The sequence below is a fragment of the Vicia villosa genome, linkage group LG4, assembly GCF_029867415.1.
Source record: "Vicia villosa cultivar HV-30 ecotype Madison, WI linkage group LG4, Vvil1.0, whole genome shotgun sequence".
In the NCBI taxonomy this organism is placed as follows: Eukaryota; Viridiplantae; Streptophyta; class Magnoliopsida; order Fabales; family Fabaceae; genus Vicia; species Vicia villosa.
In genome coordinates, this window is record NC_081183.1 from 127,822,956 (window position 1) to 127,839,091 (window position 16,136).

Genomic DNA, 16,136 nt, shown 5'->3' on the forward strand with positions numbered 1-16,136 from the left:
ATACACGCAGTTTTATATGTACAGAAATTAAAGTGCGGGAATGTAAAATGCGAAAAATAAATCTACACTATTACATCAATTGTGCGAGAAATGTAAACTACGCTATTTACATGAATTTGACAACCTATACACTTATCTATGAATTTAAACTGCAATAAGATAAAGGGAGAATATTTTTGGATTTTTGGATGGTTGATTTTAATTAAAATTAATGCATAATTAATTTAATTAAAATGTTAGGAATTAGAAATAAAATTTAAACCTAAAAAATTAAGTCTAAAATATGTCCAAATTGTGTGTCAATTAATTTTAAAATAAAATTAAATTTTTTTAGGATTTTTGAAATTGTTTTTGAGGTTATTAAGTTAATTAACATATAATTATACAAATAATTATACACATAAATTAAACTTAAAGAGAAAAATATTCTAAATATGTACAAAATTAGTTTATAATATATAAACCTAATTTAAATAAATGAAAATATTTTTTCTGATTTTTTTTTGATGGGTTAGAAATAATTAAAAGATAAATATAACAATATTATCTAATAAATTAAACAAAATATTTTAATTATGAAGAAAAATAACATATTTTTATGTCAAAAAATTATATATTATTTTATCAACTTAAGAATATTTTTATTATATTTTTTTGATTTTTAAAACTATTTTTAAATAATTTTGCAAAGAAAACTAAATAAAATAGAAAATAAAAAAAATGATCAAGTGTGGTTGGCTGGAGAGTCCATGGTAAGGACTAGCATGTCATAAGCGTTGGATGAGCTGGCAAGTTGATCTGATGGTTCAGATGTTTAGGGCACATGGCATACGCGTGGATGGCAAGCACAGAGTCTGGCTGGATTTAAAAATCCACGCGCGCGTTTTCCAGCCAATGAGATGGGGACACCTAATCATCTTCTTCCTCTCTTCCGTGGCTAAAGCTCTGCAACTGTAGGTAAAGCCTTTAGTGACGGTTTTCGTCCGTAGCTACAAGACCTGCACATGTCAAAACTTCATACAAGCAAAATAAATTATTTAGGAGACCATGGTTCAACTTAAAATTGTCCCCTGAGTTCAAATATGCCCTTAGTTTCTCCTAATTTTGCCTAAATCGAATAATCCTAAGATGGAGCTCAAGAACCCTAGAATGGCAACTTCGTGTACAACCATCCAAACCTCAATTAAACTTCCAGAAATGATCAGAACATCAAACTAAACTCAAATATATGTTTACATCTTGTTAAACATGCATGTATGATTATATTTTGGTAGGTTTTGGTTTGAACAAACCGTGAGCTATAGTGCTCGATTCAGTGAGTTTCAAAGCTTGAAATTGATTTGGATAGGTTCAGTGATGCTTAAGGATCGTGTTTGAGTGTTTAGTTGGGACTGAAAATAGCTTAAACTCAGAATTCGAAATTTTGCTTTCTTTGAAAATTTCAAGTTTATACAAGAGTGATACAAGCATGTGTTTTTGTTCTGAATTTGTGTCCCTATGCTTACTGAAGTATGCTAAGCTATTTATGAGCAATAAGAGTGCTTCAATCTTAAGCTAACAATTATTGATTGCTTTTGAACTTTTGAATTTTTTAATATATAAAGCTTTGAATTCTTTGGCCATGGCTTCATTTTTCTTCACCCTCATGCTCTAGGCCTGCTGTACAATCTCTATGCTGCAGAAGTTAAGCCATCTTGGTGACTCAAGCTAAGGACAAAAGCTTTGGATAATTGTCTTGAATCATTTCTTTTTTAATTTAATTTTAAATGTAATAAAATTAAATTAAAAAAGAAACAAAAAAAATTCATGGGCCAAATGTTGGTCATGGGAGCCCTTTAACATCATTAGAAACATGTTTGGATCATGAATGCTTGGCCTCTTTTGGAAAAAAAAAAACCATTTTGATCAATGCTAGTTTCATGCATTTTCCCAAAAAATAGCCAACTTCAACAAGGCATAACTCCCTCAATTTTGATCATATGAAGGAGTTCTTGTACTTTTTAGAAACCTCAAGATGTCCTCTACAAGTTACCTTGGAAACTTTTTTGCATTTGGAGAAGTTATCTTGATGTTATGGGCTTTGACAAAAAATCACTTTTTGTTGACTTTGAAAATGACCTGTAATGTCCTGTCTCATATTTTCCAAATGGTAAATCCAATGACCATGGGATCAATTTCATTTGAAAGATAATTGAATTTACTTCAAAACAAGCTTTGGTTGAAATTTTTTGAATGAACGAGGAGAGAGTTATGGCCGGTCAAAGTTCAGTTGACTTTTTAGGAGAAAATCCTAATTTCGAAACCTAGGGTTTTGTTGATTTCTGAACTTTTCTTGATGAATTATGATCAACCATTGATAAAATGATGAATCTTTTGACAAAATATGGATGTTGACAAAAAATTTCATTTTTGACTGTCTGTTGACTTTTCGGTCAAACTGGTCGTCTGTTGACTGTTTGAGTTGCTGACTGTGCGTCCGAGTGAATCGAAGTTTGAAAATTTGTCTGGTGGTACTTTGAGACATATGGAGGTCCATGAAATCTATTTGAGGTCTCAAAAAACTTGTTCTTCTGAAAAAAACAAAAACCCTAGTTAAGGACTGTTTGTGTAGGAGTCAGTTAAGCGTACCTGATTTTTGTGCAGTGTTGAGTCTCTACTGATCATGTGATTATCAGAAGACTTCTAGAACAGAAATCTTGGAATTTTTAAATGCAAAAGATTGACTTGATTGATGGTACAAAACACGGAGAATCGTGCTGTCAGCGGGTTTGACTGTTAACTGGTTGTCCGGGCATTAACGTAACGGTTAAAGTGAAAACTTAACAGTTAACGTTAATTTTTTCTTTTTGTTTTTTTGTTGTGTTAATGGTGAAAATTTATTTACCTGAGTTGTTAGAAAAACACAAACATAACAAATAAATAAATAAAATATACCGTACGCGAACGAAATTACCGATAATAATCTTGAAAAATATTTAATGTACAGAAAAATAAATATTTAACTAGCAATAAACACACATAATATTATCTTGATAATTAAACTACAGTACGACAGATAGTACAATATTTAATACTGACAGTACAAATATTACACAATGTAACGAACAGTACGACAAATATAATGAACGGTACATTATTTGAAAGCGAAAGATACGACAAACTTTAAGTATGACGATTAAAAACCCATGCTACAAATAACAACATATAGATGCACGGAAGTGTAAGCATCCCAGGTCCGCATTTTTCAGGACTATGCAGACAGAAAAAGGACATGATCACCATTAAAACAGTGATGACCATAAGAAAAAACGTATCCATCCACTTTGCCATTTTTGCCGGGGAAGAAGAGAAATGAGTGAAATTTGATGTGAGAATTTATGGAAAAAATCAGGGGTATTTATAGAGTAAAAAGAAGGATGGAGACGTTGGGGAATGAAGTGATGTCGTACAAAAAAGGAAAGTTTGAGTGTTAGTAGGATTTGAAAGAAAGTGTATGGTAGGGTTTGAAAAGAGAGATGTATGGAATAAAGTTAGGATTTGATTTGAAAGAAAGAGATTTGAAAAGAAAGGAAAAGATTTGAAAACAATAGTATAGTACAAAAATTAGTGGGAAACAAAAAAAACTAATAATAAATTAATTGTTACCAGTACAGTCTGAATCCCCGGACTCTGCACCTGCAAAAATTTAATTTTGTACCAATTACGTCAGTATTATTTATCTGCAAATAAATCTCAAATAAACAGCGTGTGTGAAGTGATAAATAGTACTTGGCGTTTGTGTAAGAATAAATTCAACAGCGAACCAAAATACCGTATAAGAAATATTCTAAAAAACCGAGTATTCATAAAATCTGGATATTTATGAAATAAAATCCAAGATTATATGAAACTCCCAATTTTTAGACAGAAGTCTGTTGCCTTCTTTCTGAAAAAGATGCGGGCAAATTTTGGGGTATAACAGTGGCCCAAAAATCAGAATCTACCAAGTTATGTTTTCGCGCTACACAAATTCTGATGAACAGTAGCAAAGCTTCAAAAGCATCTGAAGACATTACTCTGATACGAAGTTTGGAGAAACCACTCTAAAGACCAAGTTCTAAAGACTCTTAAGACTTGAAGTTCTGAAGACTCGTGTTTCTGAAGACAAATAATTCTGAAGACTATGAAGACGTGGTTCTGAAGACTCTCAAGACTTTAAGCTCTAAAGATCCAAAGCTTATTTTCTTTTCTTCCAACTCATGCTGTGAGCCTCTGAAGTTCAAGAAGAATACAAGATAACGTTATGTAGTACGAGGTACAAGGTATAGACGAAGGTTTCGTTCCACTACCAAGAAAGAATAGACGTTGCGTACTATCTTGTCTCCTACTACGTTCAAGTCGCCAAACTTCTGGAAGTTCCTGAACTGCCCTCCAACGAATATATTATTTTATTGGCTATATAAAGGGCTTGAAGACTCAAGAGAAAGCTGCTAATTCACGATTATATCCATTCTGAAAATACAGTTCATAGCTTTATACTCTTAGTCTAGTTTTGAAAAATATAGTTTACATTAAGCTTGTGTAAAATCACTTATATTGTAAACAAACTCTGATTCAAACTGTTGTTTGATTTTGCCTCAAGAGACTTGTTGGTCAGTAGTCTGGGGAAGTTTAGGACTAGAGAGTCTTAGAGGTTGTTAGTCACAGGAGGTTGCATGTGCAGGGTTAGTCACTTGCGGGTAGCTTGTGCAGGGTTAGTCACTTGCGGGTAGCTTGTGCAGGGTTAGTCACTTGCGGGTAGCTTATGCATAGTTAGTCACTTGCGGATTCTTGTGCATTGTTAGTCAACGACAATTGGCCATGTAATTGTAATCAGTTTGGTTATAGTGGATTAAGACCTCGATTGAGAGAGGCGAAATCGCCTTGGCGGGTGGACTATACTAGCTTTGTAATTTCCCAAGTGAACTCTAGTATAACATACCTTATTATTTCCGACTTGCAATTTATAGTTATTTTCAAGAATAAAGAGTTTGTGTTTTAAAGAAGGGAGTTGTTTTTTATTAAATTGTTGTTTGTTAAAAACCCTATTCAACCACCCCCCCCCTTTCTAGTGTTTTTCACGCCTTCATTAATCCCATTGCGCGGATTGAGTGAAATATTGTGAAATGCTCCAGTTTCAGCGGGAACCTATGCTATGGTGGGGATCTTTGGAGAACGATGAATGAGTCATCACTGAAGTGTTGGTATCACATGCATGAGTCTATTGTTGTTGCATTGCATTGTTGTAACATTGCATGGATGAACAATGTCTGATTAATTAAGATATAAATGACTTAACTGATGATTGTGATTGAATTGTGTGATGATGCTATGAATAGATGATGAAGTGTGTTGCATCCAAAAAATTTCCCACCCAATTTTAACCTCAAAGAGGGTTCACATCACATTCATATACATACTTCATTTAGGTCATGATTCAAATACATGCATTCATGTCATTGTTATTGCTCAAAAAGTTGACAAGAAAGGAGCTTCTCTTGAGAGGAATTTTTTATTAAAAGAAGAAGGTCTGAGACTTCATTGGATTGCACTAGCTTCATTAAGATCCTTCCTGAAATTAGGGTTTTATAATCCTCAAGATCAAGGCTTTGATTTGAAGATATGAGATTGAAGTTCATCTGGTCTCCCCAAATTAGGGTTATGACCAAAGTCAACTTTTTAATCAGTAGTTGATTATATGACATGAGGTGGCATGGGGTCCATGTTGAGGTATTCAATTGTTTCCATTGGTTGGAGATTGATTGAAGTTGAATTGATAGTTTATTAGTCAAAAAATTCATCTGGAGCTGAAAAGTCAAACAGTTAACTTTTGTTATTTTTGGTAAAAAAATCAGGTCAACTCCCATAATATTGTCTTTTGGTGGAAAAATGGTCAAAGGAAACAAAAGTATTAAAATAAAAAATAACCAAAAGTTATCCTTTTTGGAAGTTGGTTGAAAATGGAAGTGCCAAAAGTGGAAAATGAGAAGAAAAAACTAGAAAAATTTATGGAATTTTGGAATGCTTGATCAGTCTACTTAATGACCCATTTACATGTAGCTAGAGGCATTTTTGGGAGAAAAATTTAACATCAAAGTTGTTCCTCTCATGGAGGAGAACAACTTTGTAGCTGAGAGTTTTCTCAATTGAAGTCTAGATTTTGAGATATGGAGCTAAAAAGTTTGGAGATTCAAACTGAATGCAAATCAAGTTGCCTAGCAAAATTATTGGCAACCGCAGGAAAATCATCAAACACTAGGCGTCCCATTTTTAATGCAACATGTAGAAAGTTGCAAGCATCATCTCAATCCCATTCCAACATCAATATGTTCTATTTCATGCCCCCTTTCATTTGATACCAATCTCATAACTTTTGGTTAAGTTCGGAATAAGATATAAGGCATCAAAGTCATGCCCTTGGGAATTGCATCGCGACAAGGGCATCAGGCAATATATGAACCATGCGCGCGTCAGTTGCAATGGTGCCTTTGCCTCACTTCAAGGCAATTTTAAGGGAGTTTACACTCACTTTTTCAAAAGATTTTCAACATGACTCTTGTTCACCTTCAAATCCTCCACACATTGAGCTAGAAGTTAGACTGATTAATGAGCCATGGCGTGAGTTATTAATGCTTAAAGTAAGCATCATGAGTGTTCATTTGGCAAGGAATGGAACTTAGGAATTTTGCAGCATGCGTATAAAATGTGTTTCACCACCATTTGTCATAATTGAACCAAGCACTAGCTGATCACAAAAAACATGCACAAGGTTTTCCTCAAAATATTAACACTTGCTTACTAAGTTTGTGAGAAAAAAAGCTACACTACATTGAGCACACCATAACACTCCATGTAGCATGTGCTATATAAGTCATCAACCCTTCACAATTTGGTGGGCACGATTCATTTTTTTCTTTTCCTCAATTTCTAAACTTCCAAAACCTCTCATCACTCTATTATCTCAACCTCCATAACAATTCTAACAAGCTTTGTAACCACCTCTAATAACCTCCTTCAATCTTCACCGAGCCATAGTATCATCACCACCTTCACTCTTCCTCAATAATCGCCATTATCAAGCTGTGATTCAAAGCATCATCATCGAGATCTTCATCAATCACCACCGAGATTCATAACACTATCACCATTAATTGCTATCTCAAGTTGCGTATCAGCATCATCACCTTATTGTGAGCTTTCAAGAACCTCAACACACTAAGTTTATGATAGGAAGCCCAATAGACCCAACAGGATTAAGAAGATGCCTATTGCTTTTAAAGACTATTATTATTAATAGTGGGGTGTTTAGCAATATTTAGATTTCTTTTAATGTATTTTCGTTTGAAGTGACCCATGGCCCATTAGTGGGGTTTGTAAACCCTAGCTATTTAAGTGTATCTTCTCCTTGTTGAGAACTCAGGAAGAAAGTATGAATTTTATTTAATGTCAATTTCTTTTAATGCCTTTTTGATCTAAATTTAGCCTAGCAATTATCTAACATTGGTGCTTTCATCTCTTACCTCTCATTCCTCCCATGGCTCCCCCTAAACCTCCCAACCCTTCTTCTAAAGAAATTTTAGAGGAAGCCCTTCAAATAACCACTTTAAACCTAAACAATGCAATGCAAGAGAATCAAGAACAAATGGATGTTCGATTTCTTCAACTCTCTACCGAATTATCTAACCTCCAAACAAGGTTGGATGATGACAAATCTATGGAGGATTCTAGATTTGAATCTCTCATGGCTGCCATCACCAAAATCTCTACTCAAAAAGACCTACAACAAGCTCTATTCACTAATTCCGCTACTGTTCACGGAGCTGGTACAAGTACCAGATCTGCCATTGTTCACGGAACAGGAACCACCGCTGGGTCCGCCACTGTTCACGGAACAGTAACTCCTACTAGCTATGTTACTGTTCATGGAACAGCATCTCCTTCAGGTATGGTACATAACCCTCCCTCTATTTCTAGGGTTACAGCAGCTAATTTTTACCCTCTTTCCCCAACAAACACCCCCTTAAGAAATTCGGCCACCTTCTCTACCACACACCCACAACCAACACCCATGAGATATACTAATCCTCCCATTCCCACAATGTTTATACCCTATCCCAACTATTTTGTCATCCTCACAACCCTTCAACATTCCCTTTTCCCAACAGCCCCCTTTTTCACAACTTTCCCCCCAACTCTCATATCCAAATCTCTCCCATATTCCACCCTTACCAACACCGCGAACCCCAAAACTAGAACTCCATATGTTTGATGGATCCGGACCTCTTGATTGGTTATTTCAAGCGGAACAATTTTTTAATTTTTATAATATGCCACCGGAAAATCGTTTATCACTAATTTCCTTTTACATGAAAGGTGATGCATTAAGTTGGTTTAAATGGATGCATAATAGTCATTTACTATCTAATTGGGCCTCTTTTACAAGGGCCTTAGAGTTACGTTTCGGTCCATCGACTTATGACAACCATCAAGCCACATTATTTAAATTGAAACAAGAGGGAACAGTTGCTGAATTTCAAACAAAATTTGAACAGTTGGGCAATCAAGTGGTGGGCCTGCCACAAGATGCTATTTTAAATTGCTTTATTTCTGGTCTTAATGCTGCTATTAGAAATGAAATGGCAATTCAACGGCCCACAAACATCTTACAAGCTATTGGATTAGCAAAATTGATTGAAGCTAAGCTTAAGGATTCTAAACCCAAATTTTCAAAAAACTATGTTAGCCCTTATACCAAACCCACTCATAATGTCTCTACTGCCCCAAACCAGAAAACCCACTATAACCCTTCAGCCCAAACACCTTTTCAGCCCAAAAACCCTTCTCCTTCCCAACCTTCCCACCTCCCAATAAAAAGTTATCTCAAGCTCAAATTCAAGAACGAAGAGCTCAAGGGTTGTGTTTCAATTGTGATGAAAAGTTCATTCCCGGTCATAAGTGTGCTACGGGCAGATTCTTAATTCTCTTATGTGATGATGAAATCATCGACCACGATCAATTGGGGGACGAACAACAAGAGAGTGGTAAAGAAACAGAACCAGCGGACACTTATTTCCAATTATCCACACAAGCTTTAACGGGTCAGTTCTCACCTCAAACGCTAAAATTCAAAGGTTTAATTGGTGGCCTAACAGTGATGGTTTTGGTCGATATCGGTAGTACACACAACATTCTTCAACCAAGAATCGCACATCACCTCAACCTCCACACTACCCATATCCCACAGTTTTCGGTTATGGTTGGTAATGGCTCTCATCTTCAATGTGAGGGAATTTGTAATGATGTCAAACTTATGTTACAAGAAAAACAATTCAAGCTGCCATTTTACCTTCTTCCAATAGAAGGGGCTGATGTGGTTTTAGGCATGGCATGGTTGCGTACACTTGGCCCTATCCAAGCAGATTTTTCAATACCCTCAATTACCTTCACTCACAACAATGTACCCATGACAATCCAAGGAGATTCATGTTCTCTTCCCCAACACACTTCTTTTCACCAACTCAAACAACTCATCCACCAGAATTCTGTTTCCTCTTTACACCTTATGATCCTTCAGCCAAATCCTACAACAATTAATTCATTTGACCCCCATCCCTTGACCACTTTACCCACAAACATGAACCCCCAACTTTCCAAACTCCTCCACCAATATCCTACAATTTTCCAAAATCAAACAACACTGCCCCCACCAAGACCACATAACCATCATATTAACCTCTTTCCAAACACACCCCCTATCAATGTAAAACCCTACAGATATCCCCATTCCTAAAAGACAGCAATGACAACAATAATCGCTGATATGTTAAAGGAAGGACTCATTAATCCTAGTCATAGCCCTTTTTCATCACCAGTTTTGTTAGTCAAAAAGAAAGACGGAACATGGCGTTTTTGTGTTGACTACGGCGCACTTAATGCGGTAACAGTGAAAGACAGATTTCCCATACCCACAATCGATGAATTGTTAGATGAACTTGGCGAGGCCAAGATTTTCACCAAATTAGATCTTCGCTCAGGCTATCACCAGATTCGAATGGCATCAGAAGATACACATAAAATAGCTTTTCGTACTTTCGACGAACACTATGAATTCTTGGTCATGCCCTTTGGCTTGACTAATGCACCCTCTACTTTTCAATCAGCTATGAACGATCTTTTACGACCCTATCTACGCAAATTTGTTTTATTCTTTTTTGATGACATTCTCATTTATAGCTCTACTATGACTGAACATCTAACTCATTTGCAGGTTATCTTTGACTTATTAAGGACCAATTTTTATGTTGTTAAGCTCTCAAAATGTGTGTTTGCAGTTACTAAAGTTCATTACCTTGGACATGTTATATCTATGGGCACAGTTGTACCTGATGCAGAAAAGATAAAGGCCATTTTGGATTGGCTTCAACCACGTTCTCTCACGGCTCTCAGAGGATTTTTGGGGCTCACCGGATTTTATCGACGTTTTGTAAAAAAGTACGCCACACTCGCCGCTCCTCTCACCGACTTGTTGCGTTCTACTAAGTTTTTCTGGAGTACAGAGGCGGCCGAAGCCTTTACAGATTTACAGAAAAAGATGACCGACATGCCGGTCTTAACTCTACCTAATTTTACAAAGAAATTCATTGTAGAAACAGATGCGTCCGGAATCGCGATCGGTGCAGTTCTGTCCCAAGAAGGCCATCCCATTGCTTTCTTCAGCAAGAAAATGTGCCCTCGCATGCAAGAAGCATCGGTCTATGTCAGGGAAATGTTTGCTGTCACAGAAGCAATCAAAAATGGCGTCAGTACTTAATTGGGCAAGAATTTCATATCTATACCGACCAAAAGAGTTTAAGAAATTTGTTGTTGTAGAAATTCAAACGCCAGAACAACAAAAATGAGCATCTAAACTACAAGGGTTCAACTTCGAAATTTTTTACAAACCTGGAAAGTCTAATGTAGTCGCTGGTGCTCTGAGCCGTAAATACACCACAGAAGATCCAGTCTTGCTCTCTCTTTCTTCTGCAATTCCAAATCTCTTGTCCAGGTTGCGAGAATTTTATGCAAAAGATGATGCAGGAAAACAGATTGTTAATAAATTTCTCAGTTCAGAAAGAAACAGAGATCGTTTTAAACTCACAAATGGATTGTTGTTCTACAAAGAAAGGTTGTTTATACCTGATGTGGATGAACTACGCTCCAGTGTTATGCGCGAATTCCATGAGACACCAACAACTGGTCATTCAGGGGTAAAAGCAACGCTGGCTCGTCTTTCAGCATCTTTTTTCTGGCCAGGAGTACATAAAGATGTCAAAACTTTGGTCAAACACTGCGACATTTTCCAACATAACAAATATGTAACTCAAAAAAAGAAAGGGTTGTTACAACCTTTACCTATTCCAACTCAGATTTGGGAAGACATATCCATGGACTTCATTACTCATTTACCGAACTCTTTTGGTCATACTTGCATTTGGGTGGTCTGTGATCGCCTCTCGAAATCTGCACATTTCATCGCCCTCCCAACAAAGTTTACAGCACAGAACATCGCCTCTCGTTTCACGGTTGAGATTGCGTGTCTCCATGGACCTCCGAAATCCATCGTATCAGACAGAGACCCTTTGTTCCTTAGCAAATTCTGGAGAGAGTTCCACAAGACACAAGGAACAACGTTAAAGTTCAGCACATCTATCATCCAGAAACAGATGTTCAAACAGAAGTTCTAAACCATTCGTTAGAGACTTACCTCAGATGTTTTACAAGCAATCACCCTCGCAAATGGTTTAGTTTTCTCCATCTTGTAGAGTATTGGTATAACACATCTTTTCATTCAGCTATTCAGACAACCCCTTTCCGTGCCCTCTATGGACGCGATCCACCATCTGTTTTGGACTACCTCCATGGATCTGCTCAAGAACCGTCTTTAGATGCAACCTTGCAACAACATCGGGATGTTTTGAACACATTAAAACAGAATCTTCAAAAGAGCCGTGTGCAAATGGAAAAGCAAGCAAACACAAAGAGAATAGATTTTACCTTCGCACCAGACGATCTCGTTCTTCTCAAACTCCAGCCGTACCGACAACATACCGTTCAGAAACGCATGTCCCAAAAGTTGGCTCCACGTTTTTTCGGCCCCTTCACTATCATCAAACGAATCGGAAATGTTGCCTACTTGTTGAACCTACCCTCGTCGTTGCGTATCCACCCCGTGGTACATGTGTCACTTTTGCGACCTTATTTGGTTCCAATCCTGATACAGATTTCAGACCCCTTCCACCTCACACACCGATTCCTTTCCACTCCGAAGCTGAAGCCAACACCTGTGAAACAAACAAACAAATGGTGTTAGAAGGTGAAAACAGGGTTGAAGAGTTTAAGAAGAAGATGTCTTCAGACTTAGTACCTAGCCCTTTGAATCGCGTTTCCTTTACACATCCGGCGAGAGGAGAGAACAAAGATAACCATGGCGGTTCACAAGGAAAGAGAGGAGAACGAAAAGGAATTTTTGTAACGAGAGAAGAAGAGTTCTTTGAAGAGAAAAAAATGGGAATGAATGTCTATGGGAAACAACACTTGGACTTATGTGTTTCCAAACACAATTTTCCAACTCCCAAGTACGTTTCTGAACAACCACGTGAACAACGGTCCTTTTCAAATCTCAACAAATCTATTTCCATTCCTTTATCACCATTGGATCTTGATCGTGTGGCCCACACTGTTTCCCAAAACCAACTGTCTTCCACTATTACACACTTACCAAACACTCCACCGCCCCATGCCTCTCGAGTTCCACCCCGCACGCGTAATTGCACACTGCCCCATAAAAACCTTGCTGACTTTTCAAACCAAAAAGATTCTGCCTTATCTCCAAAACCAACTCCAACAAACACTCCTTTACATGGACCGTGTAATCATCTCCAAGGGCCATCACCACTTACTTCCAGTCCAACATCACTTTCCTCCGGCCCAATTTTATCAAAGCCCATGAACCTTGAGGACAAGGTTCTTCAAGAGGATATGAGTATTGATAGGAAGCCCAATAGACCCAACAGGATTAAGAAGATGCCTATTGCTTTTAAAGACTATTATTATTAATAGTGGGGTGTTTAGCAATATTTAGATTTCTTTTAATGTATTTTCGTTTGAAGTGGCCCATGGCCCATTAGTGGGGTTTGTAAACCCTAGCTATTTAAGTGTATCTTCTCCTTGTTGAGAACTCAGGAAGAAAGTATGAATTTTGTTTAATGTCAATTTCTTTTAATGCCTTTTTGATCTAAATTTAGCCTAGCAATTATCTAACAGTTTATTTCTCAGTTGAAGATCCATATCAAGGAGTTGTTATCATCATCTCCATCGTCATCAGGGAGCTTTGAGATTCATAGAGTTTTCTTGTTCTTTGGATTCAAGATTTTTCAGGTAAGCTTCCTTGATCTTTCTGAGCATATTAGTCACGTGTGTTAGGGCATATGCATCTGAGAGCTCCTCACACCAAGGAGGCTGGGTTAGCACCACTAGTCTCGGTGTTGTATGTGCATTTTTGTATGTGATATGTTCAGATCCTTAGTTGTTTAGGTTATGCTCGTTTTCAGTAGCTTTGAATGTGAAATATGGATTATACGCATGAATATGAGTTAATTGATGGTCCTCTTATGTGTTTTTGTGAGATTGTTAGAGGTTAGGCTTTTGAATAGGGCGTTCGCTAAGCATGTTAGCGGAGTTTTTGATGAAAACGGAGGGTGGATTCAGATTCTATGGCGCCGAGTGTAGTGGTGCCAGCCTCGTCAATTTCTGGGCGTTCGGTGGTTGCTCCAGTGGTGGTGCATCCGGAGGAGACGACCGGAGTTGGCATCTCCGGCGTCTGAATGTTTTATACAATTCCTTTCAGGCTACGTATGTGGCGCATTTCTATTGGCTCTCCTTCCCTTTCTTTTGGCGTTTTTGTTTTATTACAAACATGGGGAGATCACTTGGCGGCGTATGATTGATGATGGCAAGTGTTTTGTCTTATCCCACTTAAGTTGAACCTTGGCCAATTGATATGAAGTTCATATAAGAATACACGTTGCACATTTAATAAGTACTATAGCCTAAGATAATATGTGACATATTTGACTAATTGGAAATGGGATAATAAAATAAATTGAAGGAATAAATGGAAAGTGTGACATAAAATACAATCTAGGCCACATTTTGGTAATGGGCTTAGCGTGCTCTGAGTTTTACACTACCCGTTCTGAGCCCATGCACTAATCTCAACATGATTTCGGTGTCCTTTGCTTGTGCTAATGCACCCCTGTTTGTTAGATTTTCATCTTTTTTAAAATTTTTTGTCTTCTTCTAATTTTCAATTGGTAAATCCTTTTCCGTCAAATAAAAATGCCAAAAAATATGTTTTAACTACTTTGATGTCTTAGGATATTTTGTTTTTTTTTTTGTGAATTTTTTGGTTTGATTTGGTATTTTTCTTGAAACTTTTTCTTGAACATGTTCATAAACTTCTTTGTTTTGGTACATATTGCAAATTGCTTTGATTAGAGGACTTAAAAAGTGAATTTGGCCACAATTTTTTGTGTGAACTCATTAGAGACATACTTGATACCATGTAAAAAAATCCAAGTTTTAATTCACATTTTTTATTAGGATTTGGTTTATGTTTTTAAGACCCTATTTATGTATGCTTGTAAATGATACTTGTGTGGTTGTTGCTCATATTAGAGGTGCACTTGTGCAATCCTTTGAGAACCTTTTGAGGAAATGATAAGGTAACTTTAGAGGTATTAAGACCTGTAGTTTTAGATTTTTAAATCATTTCTTTTTGCTTTGTTTGAAGCATTCTTCTAACATGTAAATAACATGGTTTTTGATTGATAATTGTGACATAACTTGTCATATTGACTTGTAATTTTGTGTGAGGCTTTGACATAATATCTTAGATGTCTGAGCACCTCTTAGAGGTCTAATGCCTTGTGACTTGGATTATTTTTTTACATAACAACTATGCTTCTAATCTCATTCATACATGGTTACTTGTCTAACATTGTTTGACCTAATTTGACTTGTTTTTGTAAGACATTTGTTTTATTTTAAACTTGTTGGTTAAGATGAATTTATGAGAGGTATTGGACCTATGATATGTGCATTGTGGATTCCTATAGTTGGCTCTCTTTTAGGTTCCATCTTTTTCAAAACTTCTTCTCTTTTCAAACTAACCTAGTTAGGTTTTCTTTTGAAGTAGGTTCATGGTTTGTACATAGAACTTGTCACTACTTTATCTAATTGTTTGAATCTTCTTTGTGTGGCATAAGAGGATGGAAATAGATGTTATGCTACTGACCTATGATATATGTTCATGCTTTGATATGCTTTGGTGGTTACCTAATTGTCATGTGCTCATTACTTGAACAATGATTGCTTCTTGTATTATATTGACCTAAAACTTGTGAGTCTTTGTATGTGATACCATGAGAATTTGTTGGATGTTTTAAGACATTTAAAACTAAAATTTTCTACTTTCCTAACTCATTTCTAATTCATCTACTTGTATGGTTATGCATGTTTGAGTTTATTTGAGTCTTCTTTTGCTTGTAAGCATGTTAGGTTGTAACCTAAGTGTAAAAAGGTGTCGATTGCTTTGCTAAGTGTTTTCTTTGCTGACTTTTGTTAAAATAAATTGAGATTGTTATCTTTAACTCTTTGTTAAGTGTCTTGTGTCAAGTATTTGTAAATGTTTGATCCATGTTTGGTTATTACCTAAAAGCATGTTTGTTGTGATGATACTTTGTTAAGTATGCATTGTTTGAGTTTTGTTAAATATGAATGAACATTTGTGATTTTCTTTGCTTAGTAAAGAATTTGGTTTTTCTTGAGTCCTTGTTATTACTTGAGATGTGTATAAGATAGGTCGTTACCAAAGTCCTTTCACATTTGTTTCCTTGCCTTGTTAGGTATGGAATTCTTTGAAGCTTTGTAAAGTGTTCAAAGTAGGATAGTAATCCTTTAGCTAGGGTAGTAACCTTTAGCTAGTACCTTACCTTGTTAGTTATAGGTTTCTTTGAAGCTTTTTAAAGTGTTCAAAGTAGGATATTAATCATTTAGCTAGGATAGTAACCTTTAGCTAG